We start from the raw sequence: 25,746 nt of genomic DNA, 5'->3' as shown, positions 1-25,746 counted from the left end.
AACACACAAGTAATATAAAAAAAATGTTAGTTATTTTTTTCAACAATGTAAAAGTATAGGTATAATACAGTCGTGCATGATGTAGTGGTGCGGCATGTGCGCTCCGGTATTTCCCTCCGCCAAAACCAGATAATAATCCAAAAAAACCCGTCAATTCCGTTTCAAAATTCCAGAAAAACTTTGTATTTGTACTTTTTTATATTACGTAATATAGATATAAATAAATTGAGATAACAAAAAAGTTCCTTTTGTTTCATTTTTGAGAAAAACTTTAAAAAATTTATATATATATATATATATATATATATATATATATATATATATATATATATATATATATATATATATATATATATATATATATATATATATATATATATATATATATATATATATATATATATATATATATATATATATATATATATATATATATATATATATATATATATATATGTGCGTAACGCATACTTTGCAGTCAACCGGTAGTTACGAACACTGTCAACCAGGTCGCTAGTTTCTTGAACAGACTCTACATTCGCACCAATAGGGAAATCAATAAATTCCAAAGATTTTGCTTTTAATATAAGATCTCCAAAAATTACAATAAGTTCGATAAGTTCCGAATCCTGCCTTATTAAACTCGCCAGAAAGATCCAACTCAATTTTAATAGTTACCATTTTAATAATTGGATCTGTGCACATCGAAAGGTTACTCGTCATCTGATGTGCAATCTATCATTTGAGAAGACGAGAATTGCGTTTAAAGCTGCCATCCAGTTTATCTGTCGTTCAGTCTGTCTGGTGATTGTCGAGCGCTTGCACCAAACCCACATTGTATAACGTATGACAATATCAAGTGAGACTTTTACACACTTGGGAACCGAAGTTCAGGACCTATACCAGAAAATTTCGACTATCAAAATCTGATAGGGCGCAACGGTAAACTAGTTCAACCACCACCAAGCGTCACGTCGAATCTAAAGAGGGGGTGGCTGTGGAAATTGGTGGATGGGAAGAGACGAGGTGACGGGGAAGTTGGTAATATTAACGTTGAATATGCAACTCGACACCATGCGAGCGGCCATTCTGCGTACAAATATGGCCGGCGAGACCTCCCCCGCCACCCACTGGCACCACCTTTGGTAGTAGAGCGAATTCGACGCTTTGATCATGAATTAAATGTTAATTAAGTAGCGTAATGGAATTAACAGGAATAATTATCGAACGGTGCCGGATAATGGCACGGAAACCTCACCAGAGGGCCCGGAAATATGGAGAGAGGGGACAGGGGACGGGTACGTTCCTAGTTATCTTGTTCCCATTATAATTAAACGTTCGAATGTCGCAGATAAGACGGGTGTCGAGCGTGCCATGTGCACAGGTAGCGAATTCGAATGGGTGTATCGCAGACATGACCAAACTGCGCAAAATATACTTACAAGCGAGCGAGAACGTTTGAAAGCGAATGAAACGTTCGCAAGTATAATAAAAGCAAGAGTGGAATTATGCACTCATTTTCATTCATAAAATAATAAAAAAAACTCTTTTTTGTGAATCTAGCTAAATTTGTTATATGCAAAAAGTTTCTGCTCAATAGATTAGAAATTAGAATCGAAAAAAAAAATAAAAGAAACCTATAAGGGAGTTTTCAGCCTGTTAACACACTGCGTAAATTAACAATTATTGACTTAAAAATAGACTTAAGATTTAATTCTTTTTAAATATTTAAAATATAAGTTATAAATTAATATTATTGTGTATAATTTATTGTGTTTTTACGTTCGCTTTAATATATTTTTTGATTTTTTAATCAAAAACTTTTTTTTGAAATGGCTCAAAAAAAACCATTTCAGAAGATGTGAAAGTGGCCATTGCAACGCTTATTAGTGAAAAGACATATAGTTACAGACAAATTGCAAAAAAAATCATGTTTCTCACCCTACGGTAGCCCATATTGCACAATTGGTGCAATCGGGAGTATCTCCAACTGCTACATTATACGACAAATGTGGGAGAAAATGAAAAACCACACCGCGAACGGATCCATAAATCATCACCATAGCTTTGGAGAACCGTAAGGTGCCTAATAAAGGCATTCAAGCATTTCCACAAGGACGATGCAACGTAGATTTCGTGAAGTTAACGTCAAGAGCCGAAATCCCATAAAAAAGTCAAAATTGACACCAAAGATGAAAAAAAAAAGCGCAGGAACATTAGCAATGGACTGTTGATGATTGGAAAAAGGTATTGTTTAAATATTAATATTAAACTAAAAAATACTTGATAACCTCCTATGTACTAATTTTTCATTCATTTTAGGTTTGTTTCTCTGACGAAACAATTCTAAGGACAATGACAGATGTTGTCCAATAAATCAGAAGACGACCTTCCAAGAAGCTGAGCGACGAATGCACTATTCAAATAATAAAATATAATGCATCTGTATGGTGTGGTCCATTATTAGCGGAAAAGGGGCTGGACCCGTACAAAAAACAATACGGTCATGCATAGAGATCAATTTGGGCTGTTATAACTAGAGGTAGGATAGTCACAGTGCTATCCATTGTTCGGCAAACCTTTAACAATGAATTTACAACCTTTGAACAATACACGGCCCCCTCAGGCTCCGGTGACTAGTTATAACAAATAGGGGAGGGACAACTAAATATTAAGTTAATTACAGTTTTTTTTTGTAAATATTATTGATGAATATATTATGTGTGTATAATAAAAAGTTTTGTTTCATTTCCTGTTCTAAAATTTAATAAAATCGACAAAAAACGAGATTTACGCTAGTGGTAAGAACTTCCTGTCATGGGTCTGTATATATGTTGGTTTTATCTTTATTTATATATGTATGATATTTTTTATTTTTATATATACATATGTATATGAGTAATTTATCACGCGTGTATAATGTGTGTATGTACATATATGGATGTATGTATTTGTATGTGTATGTATGTATGTGTATATGTATATATGTATTTACATGTATATATGGGCATGTGTGCATGTATGTATGTATGTATATATATGTGTATTTATATATTTATGTATGTATGTATGTGTATTTGTGTATACGTGTAAGTATTTGTGAATATATGGATGGTGTACATATATGTTTGTATAATAAATTGTCTTTGGCCAGGAAGGCGCATTGGGTTTACCTGTTATAAATTAAATTAAAATAAAATAAAATTTGCGCAGTGGCGGATCAAGTAAATGGGGGGTCCCCAAGCGCATTTGAAATTTGAGGCCCCCACTTCAGTAAAAAAATTGCTATCATCGTATTTTACCATGCTTTTCAGTATATGGTTTTTGATTAGGATTTTACAAAACCATATTTTTTTACTATATGTACTTGAAACACTAACAGTTTTTGGAATAAAACAGATACTATTTTAAAATACTATGTAAAATACATAGGTATTAATTTCATTTATTCTTAGTTTACGAACGTATTGTGGACAATGATAATAATTTGTTGTATATTTTGGTAGCAAAGGCTCATTTCAGGGGCCTCAAGATTCGGGGGCCCCAAGCGTGCGCTTATTTTCAATGTATGATAAACCACCGCTGCATTTACCTATATACATACGTACATATGTATGTAAAGGTGTTTCTTTTTTTAGAAATATAGAACCTTAAAATGAAATAAAACACATACAAATCGTGGCAATGTCCATGGTATTATGTTTATTGGAAGATAATGGAATGCCATTATGTGTTTAAATATAATATGGGGGAAATGGGTGCCACGGCTGGTTCGATTAAAGCACAATTTGGAAGTACAAATTTCCACCACTTTTTCGGCAATAACGTGGCGAAGGCTACCAAGTCGTCCATTGTCTCAGGTTTATTGGCATAGACTAGCGACTTTAAATGTACCCACATAAAATAATCCAAAGATGTTAAATCACACGATCTTGGAGGCCAACTCACGACCTTATATGTTTATTTCAGGATGTTAGGATTAACGGTGTTCGAATTAGTTATCTCTAAAACATAAAGCTGTGTGATGACTGATGAGTTAAGGTTCTTTTATACATACTAGCACAGTACAGATGCAGGTTTAAAGCAGTATGAAAAATATTCTTTAGTTGATTCTAAATGGACAAATTTATATGTTTCGTAATATGTACGTGGCGTATCCGTAACAAAAGTAACCAACGCGATATATTCATATCATATAGCAGTACTAGTTACCGAAACGTATCAAGCAGAACTGGTTTTGCAGAACTTGAACGTATCTGAACTGTGGAAATATTCATGATATGACGCCACAGTGACGAGTGCACCCGTACTAACGAAAGTGCTGTCATACACATACATGTATGTATATTTTCGGAAATATCTTATTGTGATAATATTGCCTCGACGATATGACGCAAGAAATATTGGGCCATATCGTCGCGCTCTGTAATGTATATGTAAGGAAAATTTATATTAAAAAAAACAAATATAAAATAACAGTGCATTAAATTAAATTAACTTAAATTAACAAATCGTCAGTTTGAATGATATTTAAAGATACATACATTGAGTTTGATAAAGTTTTTTGTACGTTTTAATATAATTTTATAGTTTTTGCTTGTATTAATTAGAATCGAAAATGTTCTTAATATCCGATTAATTTTTATTTCTAGTTAGTGCAGTTATCATATTTGATTTGAACGAGTATTTTCCATTGTAACGTTTTTCACAAATGTCGAGTTTGATCCAGAGCTTATTTGGATCTACAAATTTATTGTAAAAGGTGTTGGTTGTTCCCAGACCGGAACCAGTTGGGGGGTACAACTCATCCAGTGCCGGGTTAAACTGTGGGGCTAAATTACCGTTTAGAGACGCGCCCAGGGCGTCATTCGAAAACGGGTCAGAGTTTTGGGGGAAATTGTGTCTCACCCCTCGAGGGGCTCCCGGAGTACCCGAGGACATTTCTGTGTTTCGATCTTATTGGAACCGATAAGCTTTTAAGCTATTCGACGCTTTCGATGCTGCCTATTCGGGATTCGAGCTCGATGCTATTCAGGTATGCAAAATGTTGAGTTAACCTCTCCCATGCCGAAAGAATTCAGGGGAGATTAATCTGTCGTGCCGTTGTGATCTTGCCCTAATCTAAATCAGTTGGGGGGACTTTCTACTGGATTTTAAGAGCTCATAATGATTTCTTACTTCTATTGAGAGGATGCTTTTAAAATGTATATATACATAAAACAAATCAGCTCGTATAATATATGTACGTACATACTTTTGATAAAACTATTGATGAATTTTGAACTATTTGTATAAAAATAAATACAAGAGACACCATTGCATCTCTTTGAATCGTAGTTTAGATTTGGGGGATAGGAGGGACTGATCGGAAACAAGTAAGTTTTTTTTTTTTTTTATTTCAGGGCAAGAAAGGGAGGGGGGGGGTATTAATTTTTACTTGCACAAACGCTTCTGTTATACGCATACGGGAACTGAACGAAAGTCTTTCTTACGCAAAAACCGCTCGAGTTAGTACGTTTAGATAAAAAAAAATATATATTGGGATAGAAAACCAATTTTAATAAACGTGGTGAAATAAAAAAGTGGACAAATAAACGCAAAATAGCACGGAGAAAAAATCCGTAAAAAAATATATATTTTTGACTTTTAAAATTCGCTAGACAATTGATTATGAGTTTTTTAAAACAATAAAAAATCACAATCAATAGAAAAAACATGTGACTATTGATTCCAATACTAACTTTGAGCACAACAATACTAGATTTTGAGTTAAAGACCGCAAAAGCCAAAAAAGTGTAAAAACCACGCATTTTTTAAACGCTAATATCTCGTAAATGATCACCAACCAACAAAAATAATCTTCATATTCGAATTCAGTGGGTCATACTTAGTAAAGATTGGTTAGTCTCCGCTAATTTTAATGTAATTTTTTGGTAATTTTATAAAAGTTTTTGGTAATTTTTTTTGTTGCTCAGTGATAATTGAAAAAAAAGGTAATTTAAGCGCCACGTTTCTCGGTAATTTGTTTGTACAATTAGTGGCAATTCAAATTTTATACCAATACTAAAGAGTATGACTTATCTATGTAATTTATTTAAAAGTTTGCACTTTCCATACTTTTAAATAAATTTAAAAATAACGTGAAAAAATTCTACTCGATTTTTTCAGATCTTTAAATTGACGAGCTGGTAGCAGAGAAATATCTACTTATTCATCTATCACGTACAATATCATTACTCACACATCGAGTAGCAGCACTTACACGTATCTGCGGCTATATCAGCCGGTGAAGAAGGGGGGCTTGATGGTGCTGGGGGGGGGGACGTGTGCGTGCCAATCATAAAAAAACAAAGCGATAAAAATTATTTGCGTCGGCATCCGCAGCCGTAATACGCCATAAGGCAAGAATAAAATAATATTTATTGCTGGCCGTTATCGGAAAGCGTTTCTGGGTACAAAACTTTGGGTGACATGTGCGACAGGGGGATGGGAGGGTGGGTGGGGGCTGGGGAAAGGGTGGGAGCGACAAATGGGGAGCGCCTGTGCCCCCAGCTTCCGATATTTTGATATGATTTTGATTTATGCCACCCTCACCCCCCCCCACTTCACCCCCCCCCCACTTCACCCCCTTACTATCCTTCTTTCGGAGACTTCGTTCACCTCTCGTTTCACTTCAGTATTAGAAAAATTCCTTATCGGACGAGTTTCGGAAGAACAAACTCGTTACTGTGCGACAAAGCAATGGCGACGCAAAGACGTTTGCAAAAACATTTTATTTTAATGTAGAAAATATTGAGAATAAGTTTTCAAACATGAATGAAAAAGTCTTAGAATTTATAGTAAAATATGTGATTTTTTTTTTTGAGATTTCCGGACGAAAGAAAATAAAGTCATTAATCGCTGGTTTTTTAATATAATACATATTCGTTAGCCGATTACAACATCATATTGTATTATTCATCTTCAATCTCCCTTTTCAATTTGGCATTATTTATTTATTTATATAGCAAACTGCTAATACATATAACACAAAATAACAACAAAAATTATAAATCATCTTCCACAAAGGTATCCATTAACACCCTTCAAGAAAGCAGCAATGTTATTAGTAAAGGGCGGATAGAGAGCGTGCTTTTTCCAGGAATCACGGCATTTTGGGTCTATTCACAAAGCCAGAGTGCAATAAAAAAAGGTTCGGCGAACCTTTAACAAAGGTTCATCATATAAATGAACAATGCACAACGAACAATAAACAAAGAACGGCACGCTTCCGGTCCGACCTCTAGTTATTAGAACTTCTAATGCCTTCAGGAAGGGCATTATACATTTGAACACCTCTGTGAAAAACACCTCCTGCAGTTTTAGCTTTCTTAACTCTACCTATATTTATTTATTCCTATTTCTCGTTTTATAATTATGTATATCTCTATTCCTAACTTTATGATTATTAAAATATTTGGGTAATAGATTCTTATCTAGCTTATATATAAAAATTGAAGTGCTTACTTTAAGACTATTTCTAATGTCCAACCATTTCAATTCATCTAACATACTTCCTACATTCTGCACTTTCTGCAGTTTATCAATACACAAACCACTAAATATAATAGATTGAGCACTGTAGCCCAGTATACAGTATGAGGCCGTACAATACAATTATATGTATATTAATATTTTATCATCTAACACAATTGAAGCAAGGATACATATGCATATGTATGTACAATATGAGATATGTAACTTATCTATAATTACATCCGAAATCTGCTTTTACTGTAATTTGTAATTCTATCACTGCTTTAATTGATTTCGGCTTAATTTCCTAGTTTCATCTGACCAGTTTATCTCGCGATGCTGCGAAGAGGGTTCATTTCCATCACTATATAGCAGTGCTACTCAAACTATGGTCTGCGGCCCAGTTCTGGTCCGTGGAGAAAGACGTAATTAAAAAAATAAAACAATAACTTATGGATCATCTGATCCACCCCCACTCTTCGCAAAAAATTGAATTTATTGCCGCCACCACGCACCGCACCCCTTACCACACCCCTCATTAATCAGTCAGTGTCGATCTGCATCAATTGGTGCGCGTCATACTTGTGTTATATTTACGACTTCGTCACGCCGCAAATTATCAATGTAAGTACTTATCAGTCTTTTAATTAAAAATTACTATTGAAAAAATACATGTTTATCCGTTTCATTGTTATATGTTATGATTATGGCAGACAATACAGATGGGTTGAAACGAAAACTAAAAACGTGTTTCAAAAGATTGCTATGACATGTTTCACAATTTGGTTGATATTATTTATGAAGGAGGAGAGGAGCTTAATATGACGTCTTTGCGCGATATAATCAGTTGTCATTTGACAAATTTATCAGAGCGATTCGATTTCTATTTTCCACCAGGTGACGATCCACGAAAGGGAATAGGATGGATACGAAATCAATTTTTGCCATGGAATGATGATATATCAGCCAATTTGGAAGATAAACTAATTGATCTGACTGCAAATCAAGAATTAAAAAAATGTTTTGAAACCATAACTTCACTTGCAGGCTTTTGGATCAAATTAAAAGTAAAATTTTCAGATCTTTATGAACTTGCAGTGAAAACTCTTTTACCTTTGCGAGACTGGTTTCTCAACCATGATTATGATCCATTGCGTGTGGCATTGTCTTCGATTAAACCACGACTGGATAAGTTATCTAATTACAAATAAGCTCATCTGTCTCATTAGTTTTTTTCATTTTCATTTTTTTTATTTTTAACCATATACAGATATAACCTTTTTATTTTAAAATATGATGCTGGTCCGGGAGAATTACTGAAAAATATATACTGGTCCGCCAGCTGAAAAAGTTTGAGTAGCACTGCTATATAGTATGTATATTACATATATTTATGTATAGTACTTGTACATAAGTAAACCAGTACGTTGTAATAACTAATAACTTATTGCTTATAAGTAGTGGGTAGTGAAAATACGAGTAATAGGCATTTGAAGCAAAAAATATTTTTGAAAAAATGTTATGAAATAAAAATATGACAATGGGCTACGTATTTACGTATTTCAAAATTTTTGAGTCATTCGAGTTCAATGTGTACATTTGTACATATGCATATTGTATCGTATAATATGATAGCGAGATATTTTCTTCTGATGCCAAATACAGGTGAAATTCGCCTGTATTTGGCGGAGACATGTAGTATAATTATTTTTGTATTATAATCCATTTTGTGATTTCATAGACAAATTAAATCGTGAGGGCCCATACAAGAATTATATTGTGACAAAAATATCAAAAAGTAGATCAAAATATTTATAATTTAAGAATACTTGAGCCATTATATCTAAAATTGGCGTAAATCCATTTTTCTTGAGTTAGAGAAATGTCTCGCAAAACATTAAGTATAATGATTTGTGTTTTACAATATTTAAAAATATTGGTGGTCTGTAATACCTTTATTATGCTTTTCCGAGATTCTGGATATATCGAATTAAAATAAGTGATAACAATTTGTGAAATAAGTCAAACAGAAATGGAGTTTTTGGAACTGAAAATTGGACTTCAAATACACATAATGACTCACTTGGGAAAGGCGGTATAGCTGATGTGTATACAGTTATAGATAAAAAAAATCATAAACAAAGAAAACCGAAAAGAAATATAAATAACTCAAAATAAAGAAAAAAGAAATTAAAAAAGAAGAGAAAATACAAAAGATAAACTGAAAAATGAGAGAACTATAAACCCATTTATTTTAAGGAAATCATCTATTTTATTTTTAAAAAGGTTTAAGTTACTAGAAGTTACTAATTTTTTGGATAGACTATTCAAAATTTTAACCACTCTATTTAAAAAGTAGGATTTCCTAATTATTTCGAAGTTTATATCTTTTTGTGAAAAATTCATTATTTTCAATCTCATAACATATAAAACCGATTTAAACTCGGAAGGCATTTTTGTAATTATTCGTTAGACCTTTTCTAAACATACAACATATTTTTTAAAATTATGAAATCAGCAAATTCTAGATTTTGTGTTATGTAGGTTGTATAAATTCTGGCTAAAAGTTTGGAATTGTGATAGTAAAAAAAATTCTAATGACTTCAAGATTGGACTGAGTTTCAACTGCAGTAAGTTACTAATTGTTATTCAATTATGTAGTAGTGAAATTTTTTTCTTAAGTAAAATGTTTTATTTTTTTACGGCAAATTGCTTTGATGATAACGTCAGCATCACGAAGCTGAAAAATTGCACGAAATTAACCTCCTCTCTCCCTTCCCCTTTTAATTTTGTAAGCACATACATAGTAGATTACATTTTTGTATGTACATAATTTACAAAAGGAATCTTTATAATACTTCTTTGGTGTGTAGTCTAAAGCGGTGACCGGAAAAATGCACTCGAGATAGTTCCAAAATGCTCAAGGAGAAGTAATGCAATAGAATCCCACAAAAAAGTTTCAAAGGGTATTTGGATGTTATCCGAGGGTGCTAACCTATTTTTTGTGGAATTCTATTGCGTAAGTTCTTTTTGAGCGCCTTTGAAAATTATGACTTCTCGAAACTGCGCTACTATTCAGTGCAATTTAGTGCATCTTTCCGGGAACTAGCCCAAAGCACACGGTTGATAAAAAAATATGTGCATTTAAAAAAAACTGCATGTGTATGTAAGATTTTATATAATTTTTTTAGCAAAAACATATCATGCTTCGTTTTGCGATGATTTCTGAATCAGTACTGTAGTGGTTATAAAATATCAACGATAGCATATATGTACATACATACATACATATTTACGTAGGTAAATCGATATGTTTTCTTTTAAAAAGTATTTTATTACTTATGAAAACAATTTTCAAAAACATCAATTTACAGTGCGAACATTTCCCCAAGAATCTCCTCGTTGCCTCCGGGTGAGATTTAATAATGTAAATACTTATGAATTTATAAACACAGAGGCAGAATTCGTCCAGTCGAGTCTCTCTGTCTTGCTCGTTTCGTTTCTCAACGTTCGACTTATTCAATTATTAACGATTCAGTTAAAACGATATTAAATATGCAAACGGAAAGATGCTCGCGTTGCGCAACGTCGAAAGTGCCAAAAATCGAGTGTTTTCAATTGAATCGAAAGCCATAGATAGCACTGTGTCCGTCACGTGTGGGAAAGCGTAAAATTCGACACCATCTCGACCCCATGACGAAGAAAACGCCATCTCAAATTTATGGGGAGCCTCCGGTATAAAGGTGGGTAAGTGCGGATCGCGAAAGGTATTCCAAAATAAATAAATCATCCGTATAGTGATTGGCCATAAATATTTTTGGTTATGACATGTCTGCAGTATATTTACCAATAAGTCTTTTTTATTTTTATTTATGAATGTATGTATATATATGTATATATATATATATATATATATATATATATATATATATATATATATATATATACATATATATATATACATATATATATATATGTATATATTTTTTACTCAATATAAGGTTACGGTAATATTTATCGCGTGATAGAATTTCCGTTATTTTTCACTAAAATGTGGATAAAACTATTTTTTCTACTTTTATTTGAAATTAATTCAAATACTCTGGACTTTTCTCGTAAGTTAGCCACATTTGGATAACTTGAGGGTATAGTGGAAGTAATCGGAATTTGAATGATGATCGGTGTTGAAAATCATTGAGCTCGGGAGCTTACTAAAAAGCTTGTAATATTTGAAATCATTTTAGTTAAATGTTAAAAATAAATATATTTAATTCAAATTTTAGTTAAAAATTGATGGGAATCGGGCTCCGAATGGGAAATGGTACTGTTACCACATGCTTAGAATTTTTGACTATAATTTTATATTTATATACGATGTCAAAAAAAAAATGTCTCTAAAGAGTCACAAAGTCATTTTATGTATACATATGCATATCTATTAATTTAATTAATATTTTTACCATGGTGCCATTATAGGTTGCCCCAAAAGTGACATAGATGGTTTTAAACTTGTACCATAATAAATTTATAGATTATAAATTATTGAATATTCAAATGGTGACAAATAGTCCGCAGGTTTGGTTGCTAATTAGTTGAGAAACTGTTTCAACAATGAAATCAGTCAAATTGGCAAACTATGTATGATAGATATGAAGCAATCGACTTGGAGTAACAGATATCCAAGTCTGACTAGCGGCATTGCAGAAATACTACGAATGAATTATTTTCAATTGAGGTCAAACCAGAGCTTGAACCCGGAACCTCTTAGTGGCTAGCAAAACACAACCACCGAGTTATATTTATGGCTATTATTTGACAATTGCCAAAATTAATTGGGTAAATATTTGATAATTGCTAAAATTAATTCGCTATACACTTAAATCAATAAAATTAATATTCAAAAAGGAGTTACGTACATATGTATATTAAAAATTAAAATAAATTATTTGTGTTTAGGGGGTTTGAATTATAAATTAAGTTTTGATTTTTGTTCAATTGAAAAAAATCTAGATATGTACATAGTTGTAACTTTCAGTTTGTGTTTCGATTATTTTTGTGAACATATTTTCAGAATTTCGACAGAATGATTTAAGTGGAAAATTTGTTATTCATAATATAATATATTTCCGTGAAATTATGAAGATGTCACTCGTGTGCCGTAAGGCCGCGATATATTCATTTATGTAAATACATATTCAAAATTGTGAATATTTCAATTCATGTCTTAAAGATATAAAGAAACAAGTTTTAAATTGAAAAGTCGTCGTTGAAATTATCAGTTGAAAAGTGTGCGGTGTCTTAATTGAAATTTGTACGTTTTAATTCGCAACGAAAGTGATTTATCGTTTCCTGAGCTGACAGTGCAATTTCGATGATAAGTATAGCTATAAATTAGGTCAGTTCTACAAAGTAAGTAAAAAAAAGGCTAACTTTTAAAAATTTTCTTCAAATCTTTCTCCTTCCATTCCTGAGAAAAATCTTATTTCGGAATAAATGAAAATGAAAAACTATCATTACTACGATTGGAGTTTATCGGATCATTGGATCAAAATGACTGAATGTTGTTTTTCTTCATTACGATATTTGTTATTTTAAGTTTAGAAAAAAACATTAATGTTTTTATATAAAAAGAATAAATCATTTTCGGATAAAAACAATTTGCATTTTCAACGGGAAAGTTTAAGTTAAATTAAACTTTATTTATGATGAACGACAGGAAAAATCAAATGTAAATTTACTCATTGATGATTTCCTTAATTATTTGAAAACGTCTGAATCAATCATATTAAACTATTAGCGAGATACTTCCAGGTTGATTCCTGATAATAATTACTATTACATATTATACAACTTACGGAGATCATAACATTCAACTAATATTAAGCTCATTCTAAAACAAGCTGAATTTTGGACATTAAACAGACTAATTATTATTCATCGTTGCAGAAGAAATTCCTCATAGTGCATTCTAAGCTGTTGATTGATTTATCAAAACATTCAACTAATGTTAAGCTCATTCTAAAATAAGCTGAATTTTGGACATTAATCCTCACAGTGCATTCTAAGCTGTTGATTGATTTATTTGAAATTAACTTGAGTATGGACATATGTATAAATTGCACTATGGTTTAATTTTCGCAAGTATGTATGCTATACAAATACAAATTTCAATCGTTCGACTAAAACCTTTTGTCAGAGTGAGAGAATAATTTATTAAATTAATGCACATCAATGTAATTTTTATGTATACAAATATACTTACATATATGAACTATCGAAATCGTATCTATACCTTAACATACATATGTTATATCTTAACATATACTTAACATACATTTGTATATGCCAGATTCACAACAAGTTTCAAACGCACCGACAATACTATGTAGTATATGTAGAAGGGACGAAATTTTTTTTTGGTTAGATAGTTAGAAAGTTTTTCCCTTTCTGTGAGTAAAGAGTATAAAGGGAAATAAAAGAAAAATTTGAAATTTGAAGTAATGTACGTGAAGTACAATTTTCGTCGTTTGTTGGCTTAAACGTTGCAATGCAGCTTAACGGACGGCCGTTAAAACAAATTTACGGCGTTTAGAAATACTCAATTTGCATACGATAATTCCGGCTCTAACTTCATTATGCCAACACCATTTATAAATATATAATTCAATATCGGATTAGTCAGTTTGAATTTTAATCAAATCAACACGGCCTGCAAACGCGTTTAGCTCCATTTACGTGCTTAGCGCCCGCTCTACCCAAATTTAATGATCCAAAAATAGTTAGGGATGATTTTATGGATGAGAATTTCCACAAAGCTGTTTTAATGATAAAACAAAAAAAGGAATCGAGCTTTTGAGTTTCTCATCAGTCGATAAATATGTGAAATAGGGTACATCAAAAACAGCGAATTTTGGGATTCGGAAAAAAATAAAATAATTATACAAAAAATATTTGCACTGCCGCCAGCACATTCAAGTTTGTGAAAATCGTAAATTTTATCGATTTTCGAAGGTTTTTTTTTAAATTAATCTCGGTACGAAAAAAGTATGAAAGTTTGTTGCGTGTACCTTAAACGCCAGTATTAGGGCATCTCAAATCCATTGTCAATGTTCCTTAAACATCGTTTTTATTTGACTAGTGTTGTACCCGAATACATATATCATCGCATGGGTAATGGCATATTAAGTTTTTAAATAAAAAAATAATTGTCGGTTCAATCCGAACGCGGTCGAATTTTTTTCTTTTGTTATTGTATTCGTATATACGTTTTGGCAGTGGTTTAGCAATGACTTACATATGTATTTCGAATCGAAATGAATATTATATAGGTAGTACGGCGAGCGTTATCTCAGACAGATAGACAGACATACAGACACACAGATAGACAGAATAGCGATTTTATATACATATATGATATGATATGATGAGAAAATTCAGAACATCCGATTTTTGAATTAACGTTTTCGGCCAGTATACCGACGATATATATTTAAAACTTGCGTAAGTCCATTTTTCTTCATTTAGAATCTTCATATTGTCACATTCCATACGCAGTTCATGCTTTTTTTAAAAACTACTTGGTTGACTAACCAAGATTTATTTATTAATCTTAAAACGTTACATTTATTTTATTGGTATTAGATATATTCGGAAACTGCAAATTTTAATTATGGAACGGTGAACTTAGAATGAGATACATATACCTGTTTCCCTTTTAACTTTGTTTCATTATTTAACTTTGCAGCTGCTTAATGTATTGACTGTCACTCTTTGAGTCGATGGTAATGACTGACTAATGCGTTCCAAGCGCGATCTATGTAAATGATTTCTTATCGATGTTTTAAAGTCTGGCATTCCTATGTTACCTGAATACCCTCTTACAGGAATGTTTATAGTTTTGTTATTCACGCGTGAAAAGTGAATTTGATATTGTGGGAACTAGAGTGATAAGCGAGGTCACGTGCATCGTTCATAGATGGTGCTAGTTAATACGAGAAATAAATCGATTAATAAAAGTTGAATTTTTACAAGATCACAAAATATACTACGAACAAAGATACAATCTAATATACAATTTCGAAAGAGACTTTGTATGTATTTAAGTATTTTTGGTTGGGAACAAAATAAGTCAAAGTTTCTATGACGACGATTCGATTGGTTGCATATTATTTTTTTTCGATTCAAATTAATTTATTAAAAAAAACAAATGAATATTTACTATTAGATTCGCCATGTATATTACAAATACTGAGCTAAGCCGGGTAAAACAATTGGTAATAAATAAGCATAACAAATGTCAAATTAATAATGGCCACTTGACTAGAAACTATAATATTATATTATTTTACCAACATATTAACTTTCGAAAATGTCCCTAAATTTAATTTCTGGAGCAATTAGTTGCTCGTAGACCTCGTACGACTTCTGCGACTGAAGCAATCAGCTAGTATGGCTTTTTTATATGTTTTTTTATTAGTTTCACTGACTGTGTTCATGGCAAAATATTTGTGAGCTAATTTTGAACCACTTCCACTATTATTTCGATATTTTACCGACATACATATGTATGTCGGTTAGCTCCCGTTAAGAGGGCTGTACACCCGAAACCTTAATTTTGTTGCCGTTCCTTTCTTCGATATATATATTGAGTGAATGTATATATTGAGTGAATGCGACAATATGTATCAATATATATACATATATTGAGTGAATGCGACAGTTTCGCTTCGACCAGATAATACGTATTTTAAATCGACAAAATCGAGGTTTCGTATTCTCCTATTTACTCCTCCAAAACTGGACCAATTTAAAAAAAAAATTTCATCATCGGTATGAAAAAGATATTTTCTGTGCAAATGTGCGTATATTTTTAAAAATCGACCGTTAAATAAGCACGCTGGGCTCTTTTCGTGGGTGTAAGAAAGAGGCGATTTTATAGATGTTTGGTGGCTCCTAGCTCATATAAAAATAACTAATCAAAAAAATAAAACGATAAATGCATCCCAATGGTGGATATCCATAGCATATTAAAAATAATTTATTAATTTCTATAGTGCCATAATTGAGGAAGGGAGAAATCTAATACGTTTGTATGGACAAGGCGCTGGTGTCCAGCCCTCTTAAAGTAAACAAATATCTCCGATATAACGCTAGAATAATTTAATCATTAACAAAATCAAAATTTCATCAGAATCCACTGTCAGATCAATGTAATGACAGCTCATATAAACACTAAATATCATATAAACCGTAGGTATATTTACAGGATTTCACACTTTTTCATATTAATTTTTAATTCATTATTAGATAATTAATAATAATATACCATCATTTATGAACTAAAAATATTATATTTATAAACTCAAAATAATTGAACGACCATTTTAACTTTTTGACGGTCACTTGAAAGTTTAATTAATGTGATATTTTTTTGACAAAAGTTTCCCAGGAACGAATTCCAGTTATGTTCAATAAATTTCTCGTAGAAAAAAAACTTAATGCGGAGTAAATTACTTCATGAATGGCCTCCTCCAATGAGTGTATGTATTTTTAAAATAGTCAATCCTAACACTTGTAAGTAAGTAACTCGTGTAAGTAAGCACATTGCTTTTCAAAAATTCCAACACACCGGATGTAGTAACTCTTCTCAAGCCTAGGTCTTCTCTTTTTTATTTTTACTTTCTTTAGCCATTGAATGGACATATAATAAGTATTGTAGGTTTCACAATACAAAATTTTAAGAGCTTACAAAAAGAGATACAGGTCGCTGATTTATAACATTGGAGTCTTTCATAGATATGGTGTTGAACGGCGATAAGTGTCGATTGTGGCATTTGGACCGCGAACACATTCGGCGGGGGTTGACTTTTGCCAAAAACTTACTTTTGCCGCATCTCAAATTTATTTTTGCCGAAAAACAACTCGACCGTCGTCGTATGAATAATTTATGAAAAGCGATATCGGCATTACCCAGTCTCCAACGCACATAAGTTAATCAACATCACGAAACGTATCAAAGATATTGTAATAGTCAGACCACCCCCCCCAGTTCTCCCTTCATCTCCTCCACCATTTCCTCATTTCCCTTTCTCTGCCGCTTACGACACTGTTAGATCTTCCCCAAGTGCGGGGGTGTGAGACCAGTCGTTCATGCTGTCACGGTTGCGTGTTAACAAGGTCCCAGTCTGAGACGTTTCAGAAATTTTAAACGTCTGAAAATACACTCGATTATTTAAAAGAATTTCTAGATTTATAAAATATTTATTACACAGGCGATCAAGGCCGTTTGAAAATTGACACGCTTCATCAAATTGATCGATGCCATAAAAAAGTTAAATTTTCGAATTCATGAATTGTCGAGTCCTTATAAAGTTTTTTTTAATTTACGGTTCGTTGTTTTGAAATAATAATATAATATATCATCGCGAATATAAATGAATCGAAACCGAAACGTGCCGTTTGAATAATCTATCGACTATTTTTTTTTATTTATATTATTTTTGTAGGATATCTTTCTAATATAAATATTGCAATAAGACAGACAAAGATAGACAAAGCAATCTGTATATTAAAAACTTAATTTATTAAAATCCTTCAAAACTATCGAGGCGTAAAAGGAGTATTTGTTTATATTGTGTACATACATACATACACTGTTTTATTTATCTATGTACGTAGTAACAATAGATGAAGTTTTGTGATCATGCGAAAATTGGAACTCGAGATTTTAACTGATTCGAACTCAGAATCGATTACTGATCATGTTTTCATGATCTAGAAAAAAATGTGTGTGTGTGTGTGTGTGTGTGTGTGTGTGTGTGTGTGTGTGTGTCTGTGTATTTTGTGGATATTTTGTGACAGCGTTAGTCCTATCGAACTGAAACTTAGTATCGCTTACTGAATTTGTTATCGATCGACGTATTTTTTTTTAAATTTTTAAATTGACCTTAAATGGTACCTCCCCTTAAATGTATATAAATAGGTGTCCTCTTTTTTTAAGTTTTTGAATTCAATTATCTCCCTAACCGCTTATTGAATCAGACTGAAACTTTTTTACATGTAATAGAAACTATAAATTTTATACCCCAAAGTTTTTTTATGTTTTTCTCAGAAACCTTTTGGTTTATTAAACTAAAATTTCATATATAAAAGTTTAAGCGTAATAACAAGTTATGTATAAAATTTGGTAAGCATCCGTCAACCGGAAGTGGCAGTTTTCTCTTGTTCGATTTTTCTTCCACTATTTTTTTCGACCCCTTAAGCATGTGTGATCATCACGAAAAAATTCAAGTATAATTATTGTATCAATGTGATGAAAATAAAAAAGTGGGATTTTTTCCACTTAGAAAGGTTAAAAATGTTGTGCCCACTACTCTGTTTACACCCCTCAACGTATCAAGCTGTGTATAAAGATTTAGTACATAAAGAATACAAATTTATATTTGTATCCTTTATGTACTAACATAGAGCTGATAAGGTTTTAGTTAGAATTTGTGAACCGGAAGTAGTATTTTTTTAAAAACAATATTTCATTATTTTATTTTGGCCTTTTAAATTATTTTAATCTTCTTGATATTTATTGTGTATAATACTGGTAGTGATTTTAAGCAACAGAAAAAATTGAACACAATACAAAACCGGAAGTACAACTTTTGTCTTGTGCAAGTTTCCATAAATTTGTGCTCTATTTGTATCGAAAATGCTGTCATAGCTATTAGTATTTCATAATGCTGCCAGTATGTGTGTATGTGTGTCTGTACGGTTCCAAAAAAGTTTTTTTTGTGACTTTCTTATATTCCTCAAATACATACATATATAAAGTCATGGGTCGAACACACCGAATTTTTTTTGAATTGAAGTTTGTTTATATGGTAATATTATATTTTCAAGATATGATTACTTTTATCCACATAATTATTTTATGATTTAATTTATTTTTTATTTTTTTTTATTAATTGAAAAATCAACAGACAGGATGTACATAGATATGTATAAAAAAAAACAAATAGTAAATTAATAATATATGTAACATCCGAGTCCAATAATAGATTTTTACAAAAATGAAAAAGATAAATATAAGGAAAACAAATTAAAAAGTAAAGAATAAAGGCATGACAAAATATGTAGAACATTGCATAATCAAACTATAGTATTAAAATATTTGGAAAAGGTTATAAAATAGAATATAAGAAGAAATTGAAATTTACAAATATAAAACAAATGAAAAAGGTAAATACAAAATAAGCAAATGAAAAGGAAAATAATGAAAGCTATAATATGAATTAAATAGCACATTACATAACTAAACTTAAGTATAAAAATATTGGAAATATTGGAAAAATAGAATAGGAGAAGAAATTAATCAATCGGTCAAGATTCTCTTGATGTTAGACCTGAATTGATGTAGGGAAATACCAAATAGATCAACCTCATTCAACTCTCCGTTAAACATACGATAAACGCGCTGCAGATAAAAATATTTTTGGGAATTAGTATTGAAAGGATCAAGTGAAAAGAGTGCAACGCGTCTAGAGTACCGAACTGGGATTCTGAAATTAACCTTATTCAGTAAATCAGAACAACCAAGGAAACCATTTATGAGCTTAAAGAAGAATATAGCATCAGTATATCAGTATTTAAATTGAGAATTGTTTTTATTTTGTATCAATGTACAATATGAAGCCCAAAGTGACGTAATTTAGTACTTTCCAATATCAATGCGTACAATTTAATGAAATTCTCACACGAGCGAAAAAATAAAAGGATATACAAATATGTATACATATATGTGAATATTTGTAATTCGATTATATGTATGTACATATCTATATAATATATATATATATATATATATATATATATATATATATATATATATATATATATATATATATATATTTATATTTACATATATTTAACTTACAATGTATAATATGTATCTACAAACGATTACAAGCGATAATAGGCCGTCAGTTAGCCAAGCAAATGTTGTACAGCTGGTCGATGACAAGCACATACATAATCGGATATTGCAAGTCTTGTCCTAATGTTTGCTTCGGCAGATGTCGGACATGGCTGCTGAATCATCAATTACCGTTGGCCTAATTCAACTAATTAAATTTTGAAAAAAGTGAACTGTATATGTAAATTATACATACACGTGAAAAGAGAGAATTTCGAAATCTGGTAACAGCCTATATAAGCATAAAACGATTGATAGAAAAAGAAAGATTGTGTGAAAAACACTCATTGAAGACCAAAAACAAAAAAAAACATGCCGAAAATATTGAACGTACATATGTATATCTGATACTATTTACGAATGGACATATTGATTTATAACTGACTTTTAACAACGATTTTTTCGTAAACCGATTTTTATCAATTGAAACTTTGCGGCTGAATAAAGATACATATGTACATATGTATATATTACAATTTTTCAAACAGTGTTTTTTTTTTAATTTTTTTATTATTTTTATTTTACATATATACCAGGAAGGCCTTACAGGTAAATCCCAATGCGCCTTCCTGGCCAATTACAAATACAAATGCAGCATTTTTTTATTATAAGTCGTTGAATTGCGAGACACTGAAAAAACTCGCAAATTAACGAGACATCTATGAATTGTACATAAATTTTTATTGTACATCCATCAAATTTCAAATAGTGGTGACATAGTAGGTAGGAAGGATTTTTAGTCAATTTTTTTTCCGGGAACCGTTTCAACAATGAAATCAGAGAAAATTGGCAAACTCTGATAGGAAACGATCAACCTGGAGTCACAAATCCAGGTCTGACCAACAGCATACTCTGAAAAATTCATTTTCATTCAGGGATAGAACCCGGCACCTTCTTGACGGTAAGCAGAAGCTTAACGTCAAGAAGGTGCTATGAGCTATGCTGCTGGCTAATAATATCTTACTCTACCAATTTGCATGAATAGATTGTCTCAAATGTACATAAGTGGAAAGGGTTCAAAGTGCTTGGTGATTGGAAATGAACTTCTCAGTGGAATAAACATATATGTCGTAAGCAAAAACCATCACAGAAAATCTTCAAAGCAAAAATAACATAAACATTCATTTACTTTTAATTGCCATTAGTCGGTAATTCGCGCGGTGTAGAAAGACACAACACATTATTTTGTGATTAATTAAAGTGTTGATTAAATTACATAATGCTTTTTGACAGCTGACATTTAAATCATTATTTATAATTTATGAGTAGTTAATTAAAACTCATTACTAAATTTCATTGCATTAATTGTTTAAATAAATCAATAACAGTAGATACCAGTACTATCAGCTGTGTTATCTTTTCAGTAGTAGCGGTATTGAGAAATATAGGTATTTTGAAATCCCTAGTTACACCGATAATGAACAAATGCAGTCTGAAAATTAACATCACACTGATTATTCGTACAGCTTATAAACGGTGCTCGTTTCTTGTCAAGTTCACAAATGCATGCACCTGGTTTCTACTAGTACATATAATACTAAACGTATATAAAAACTAAAAGCCGTATGCATGTGTACATATACCTGTCTGTAATTTTATAATCGACAACTTTACGTCAATTATAAATTATTTCTTTCCAAAGCCACCCGTTGAGGTGTCAATGGGCAAAACACCATTCTATCTGATGTACACACACACACACACACACAACATACATATGTACATATATGACGAGTGTGCAAATAAAAATTTTCGCGCTTCGTGTTTCGCGCACTCGCGCGAACTAGACGTGAACAACAGCGGCATTTTATCGCGCGAGCGAGACGAAAAGTTGAAACGACTGGCCATAAAGTGAAATCACACGGAACTTTAATAATAAAGACAACGGGGTAAGATATTTTAATGCTTGTCGGAATCATCCTCTCTCCCCCACCCTCCATTATACAATGAAGATTGCAATCTGATTTGAAATTACTATTGCAAGGGAAACAACTTAATCGCACTTTATATTTTATTGAATATCGGAAAATCGTTCTCGTATGTCGGTCTTTCTTTGTAAGGTTTAAAACAAACGGTGACTTCCCTCTCTCTTTCCTTCTTGACATTCCTCTATCTCTTTATCTCTCGCTGTATAACGTACTGAGCGAAAATTATTTCAAATTGTTGAAACCTGCAAAAGTTTAACCGTAGAGTGCTAAATTTACGCTTTCTATTATACTTACATAGGTAGTTCTGATATCATACAAGTATTATGAGACTTTTCAAAGTACATACATAGCATACATGATTCCAAGCGCTATACATCTTCATTTTTGGAAAACTGTTTCAAATGTAGGTACATATGTATTATTGAACTAGGCCTAGACATTTTCCTATCACAACTCTACATGTACATATGTATATGTGCACACTAGATACAGATCACATTTTATTGATGACACTCTAGTCTGTAATAATATTCAAAACATTTACAGAAATCATCGAAGAAATTGAAAAAAAAAAATTAGAATTATATAGATAGAAGGTTAGATTTCATATCCTAGTTAAATTTTGTAAAATTAGAGTAAAAGTCATCAAAGAATCATCTTCGGTTCATAGATGGTATAGTGTTGATCTATTGTGATCCAGTTGACTTATTAAACATATATACATATGTTACAGTCCAAGTGTGCATTTCGTTCGTTTATTAACATACTAGTTTGTTCATCACGAAACAATCTGGCAACAATTTTGTTGCCAACGTATAAAATTATTAGCAACAAATATTATAGCGATTTTCAAAATATAAAAAATTAAAGGAATTAAGAAAATCAATGAAAATTGACATGTCATCCAATTTATTGAATTATGGTAATGAAAATAGGTATGTACATATAAATAAAAAGTAAGTACATTAAAAGTGTATGCGTACGAATTTCATATACAAATAAATCAATGCAAATATTGATAATAAACAAAAGTACGACACGGATTAAATAATCGAGTTTGGCCGCAAAACATCAACATACCAACAATTCAACGGTTTTATTTACCTATATAATGTAATTCAAATCAATGCTTATTATAATAAAGAAATTATTAAATTTAAATTTAATTCAATAAAATTGGATACTTAACATAGCTGATATATGTACATATACCGCAATACTATTAATTAAAGAAAATAATCAAAAAAAGTCGGAGTTGGTTGATTTTTTACGACTCCGATTCCGACTTCGTAATCGGAATCGGAGTCCGCTTTCGATCCTCCGGCTACACGACTCCGACTCCGACTCGGACTCCACAGATCTTCTGTTAGCACTTAAACTAAAACCAATAGTTCGTGTATGAACGAACTAGTATGTTCATGAACGAACCGGAGTGAACATATATAAAATGAATTAAAAAAAACACCTTTTTTTGGGAAATTCTTAAATGAATAAGAATAATAGACTAACGGGTAGCATAAAATGCTTTGAGCAAAGTGATCACGGGTTCAAAAGACCACTGGTTTCTGCTGGCCAGACCAGATTTGTGACTCCAGGTCAAACGAATTTGGCAATTTATTTGATTTTCATTGAAACGGTTCCAAAAAATTGGCTACCTTACCCATTTTCCCGCAAATTTCGAGTTTTCAGCAATGTCGAGTTTCGCTGAATTGTATAAAACGCTGCAAATTTACAAATTTGACCATTAATGTCTCGGTGGATGTTAATTGATATGTATTTACTTCGTATAATTTTAGTGACACTTGTATCAAATATACAATGTTTCTGGCCAGGAAAGCGAATTGTGGTTAACTTTTAGGTTAGGCTTTCCTGGTATAAATTAAAAAAGGAATAAAATAAAATGTAAAATAAAAACGGTAGTACAAATACTTAAACACAATTAGTTTAGAAATGAACCTCCCGAGCCAAAGCCATATTAAAAAATAAAATTAGAAAACAAAATAAATTATATTCCGGTGACCGTCGCGTCGCCGCATCGAAAAGTCGAAAAATGTTCGTTTACCATGAATACTTATGAAAAGCGGGTAGTATATATGTATATCAGTGGCATTTCACTCCCCCCGTCTTACAGTGAAATTATCTCTCTTATTGTCGAACAGCCTTACTTAATTTGCGCTAGCAGGATACAAGAGGAACAGGCTTTTCCTCCCGTATCCTGCCCGCGCACATTAAGCAAAGCTGTTCGACAATAAGAGAGATAATTTCACCGCATGCCACTATATTACCGTTTACCATGCATACATTATTTTCCATCTTTTGACTTAAGATCTTTCGATTTTCTATCTTTGCCTTCCGATATTTGCTTTTTCGATCTTTCGACTATCGATGCCGTGATGTAGACCAGTGGTTCTCAGGCGAAATTTTACCGTGGCCGCACAGGTGATAAAAGTGGTCCCATGGAAATGTCTGGTGGCCGCACCAAAATGAAATCAAATAAATTAAAATTACAAAAAGAGTGGATCAATTTATTCATAAAATAAAAGAAATTTTAACATTTTGGTATCTATTTATTTAATAATAATGCAAATGGAAATTGCTCAATACTCCTTTCTTCCAATGCAAGCCGCATTGCTGCTTCTAAGTTTGCGTCTGTCAGTTGGTTTATAAATTTGTTTTTAATAAAGTGCATTACATTGAATGATCTTTCGCAACATACGGTAGTGGGAAAAATAGACAATATTAATAAAGCAATTGTTGCCAAATCTTTATATTGGTTTGTTTCATTGTCAACGTATATTTCCGACCAAAATTTTAGAACCGAAATATTATTAAAATGGTTATTAAGTACTTGATCATGACTAATTTCTAATAATAAATATTTTACGTTAGCCCAGTTAATTAATCTCAATACTGAAAATGATTTTAATCTATTTTGTAGTACAATGAAATTTTCATTTGTCATCATAATAAAAGGGGAAGATACAAAAGAAACAGTTTTAAAAAAATTTAATTCTTCGAACCTTTTATCAAGTTCCAGATTCAGAGATTTAAGACACTATTTTATTTTAAGGTTTTAATTTTAATTTTGAAGTTGTGTCTGTCATCTTATCTATCAAATCACTAACAGAAGATAAAATTGAAAAATTGTCATTTTCAACTTCTGTCACAAGGCTTTTCGCTATATTTTTTAGTGTGTCAATGATGAGCATGGTATCTATTATTGTTAAGTTACTTTTTTGTAATTTTTAAATTATATTTAAGTTTTTTAAAATATTAGTTTTATTTACTATTAAGTCGCTGGTGGCCGCAGTAAAATCCACTAGTGGCCGCACTTGAGAACCA

This window comes from Arctopsyche grandis, chromosome 2, assembly GCF_051622035.1.
Source record: "Arctopsyche grandis isolate Sample6627 chromosome 2, ASM5162203v2, whole genome shotgun sequence".
Taxonomy (NCBI): domain Eukaryota; kingdom Metazoa; phylum Arthropoda; class Insecta; order Trichoptera; family Hydropsychidae; genus Arctopsyche; species Arctopsyche grandis.
Note: the sequence above shows the minus strand (reverse complement) of the source record.